General features: G+C 38.7%; 1 non-coding gene across 1 annotated transcript; it reads right to left on the bottom strand.

Moving 5' to 3' along the window:
* Nucleotides 1-467: 467 nt before the first annotated feature.
* On the bottom strand, nt 468-570 carry LOC114006970 (U6 spliceosomal RNA). The gene has a single exon (XR_003548621.1). It is a non-coding gene; the product is annotated as a U6 spliceosomal RNA (small nuclear RNA).
* Between the last annotated feature and the right edge of the window lie 1957 nt (nt 571-2527).

Genomic DNA, 2527 nt, shown 5'->3' with positions numbered 1-2527 from the left:
AGCATACTGAAGTGCAACATCAAACACAAAGCTATCTGTCAGGAAGGGCCATACTTCTTCCAGTACAAAATGGTACCTTCTTGATGCTAGGAGAAGAAAGGGAAGGGGAACATGATTGCATCTGTCTTTTTTTTTTTCTTTTTAAAATATTTTTTTCATAGAGGGTGTGTGCTTACTAGAGAGGAGAAGATAGAGCAGAGAGAGAGAGGGAAAGTGAGAAATCACCCTGAGAGGATGGCCATGCTTTAATCCCCTGTCCTGTGTTGTCTTCTCAAAACTTCAAGCACACACACACATGCACCTGGTGTGATCTTTAAGCCTCTGGGTCTGGGGCTTGAACTGCAGATAACCATGTGGGAACCCAGCTGCCTTAAGCACCATGCCACCTTCTGGCCCTGCATCTGTCTTACACAATGTTTTATACTTGCATAAAACAAATAATCAGCACTTCGAGAAGCCATTTTTTCCTTAATATGGAACACTTCACAAATTTGCATGTCATCCTTGCACAGGGGCCATGCTAATCTTCTCTGTATCGTTCCAATTTTAGTATATGTGCTGCCGAAGTGATAATGTCATTAGTGAACAATAATGACAAAAAGGGTTTTATCTGGTTTGTTTGGTATGCTTACCCATAAACAGCTTTTAGTTGAATTTCTATTCTGTCCCTTGTGTGAGAGATAGTAACTTTCTCTGAGAAAACGCTAAGTGGATCCCTCTTCAATCAAATATAGAATTAGAGGATGTAGAATCCTTTTTCTGTTATTTAAATTCACAATCACAGCCATGGCCAGCCAACTACTTTGTACTTGATGTAATTATTACTAAAGATAATTTTATCCTTCAATTATATAATTTCCTCCTACATTCCATTTTGTTATATTCCTTCAATATCTTATGAGATTTGAAATAAGTAAATATTAATCTTCCGTCATGGACAAACTTTCACCTTCAGATTTCTATAAGAAAAGCACTCTAGATATAATGACTATAATATCCATAAAAGGCATCCAGTAATAAAAAGATATTTTCATTAGAGTGTGTAATAAATAGTTGAATAAAGAAAAGAACAAAAGCATGAATAAAGGGAAGAATGCATTGATGGCTGAAAGAATGGGTAGCAGCTCCATAGTCTGGACTGAACTCCATAGTCCCTGCGACTGAACTGAATCTTTCCTGACATGTAGGCACCCCATCCAACCACCTGGGTCATTTCTCTGTGCCAGGAGCCAGCCACAGGTGGTGTAGGCTTTCTTGTATAATCTCTCTAATGCACTCTCATCTGCCATCGCCTGCGCTTCCCCTGGTGTGAGCAGTTTCACCCTCTGGCTGTGATCATTTACTTCTGGACATGTTGTTTTTCTGCTTGTCAAGTAGTCCTATGTTTTTACACTTGCATAAAACGAGTAATCAGCACTTTGAGAAGCCATTTTTTGCTCCCATGATGAGTTTATTACGGGTTTATTTTTCATTGCCTATCAAACAGATGTTGCCTGCTCTCGGAGGAATGCTCTGCACTTTCCAGTCACTCCAACTGGGTGGATTGCCAGATGCTCGAGTGCTCTGCAGAGCTGTTCATGAATGCCAGGAAGGTGAGTGGATCTGCCTCGGCAACAGGAAGGGAATCAAAGTGTTGCTGAGCATGGTGGGATGGGATGGCTGTGGTTTCAAAATGGAAAAATGAAAACAAGTACAGAACAGATGCAGACAAGTTCCAACTGCTGTGGAGGCAGCTACATGTAGTAGAAAGAGCATCAGATTTGGAATCAGAATGGCCTCAGCTGAAATCCCATAAGTGCTACCCTCAGGCTCTGGGAATTGAACTCTTTGCCTCTTCTCTAAATTATAAATTTTAACTCATATCATAGAGTTACTTTAGGGGCTAAGTTCCTAGGATATAATACATGATAAATAAATATTAATATTAGCTGATTGACCCTGTTCTTAATAAATCATTTTTAATAAACCTGTTTATTAATAATATTTCTTAGAAATGTATCTATTTCTTAGAAGTTTATCTATCTATCCTAGGTATGTGTATGTATCTATTTATTCATGCATCTACACATCTACTGCATTATTAAAAATGGTTAAAATTTGTGGATGTAATGTAATAAACATCAATTTCCAATTAGTAAACAAATAAATGTTTTTTTTTTTTTTTAAGGTTTTTGCTATAAAGTGTGGGGACTTGCCAGAAAGACAGAGAGAGACAGAGAGAAGAAAAGTAAAATTGCCACCCCCAGCCATGGGAAATGGCCACACCAAAAGCCTTCTCTTCAATTCTCCTCTTGGAATTTTGACTATGTATGCATGCACACCTGGTATGAGTTTCTAGTGCCTTAACCACCATGCCACCTGCTGGCTCCTGTTTGTTTATTTTTAAGACAGACTCTCACTGTATCATGATTCTCTTGCTTCATTTCCAAGCTGGGATTACAGGTGTTCATTTCTACAATCAGGTTTTATTCTTAGACAGGATTTCTCTATGTTGCCCAGGTCAGTCTCAAGCTCATGATCCTCCTGT

This window comes from Tupaia chinensis, unplaced genomic scaffold, assembly GCF_000334495.1.
Source record: "Tupaia chinensis unplaced genomic scaffold, TupChi_1.0 Scaffold000105_1, whole genome shotgun sequence".
NCBI classification, from domain to species: domain Eukaryota; kingdom Metazoa; phylum Chordata; class Mammalia; order Scandentia; family Tupaiidae; genus Tupaia; species Tupaia belangeri.
This window is presented reverse-complemented; position numbering and strand designations above follow the sequence as displayed.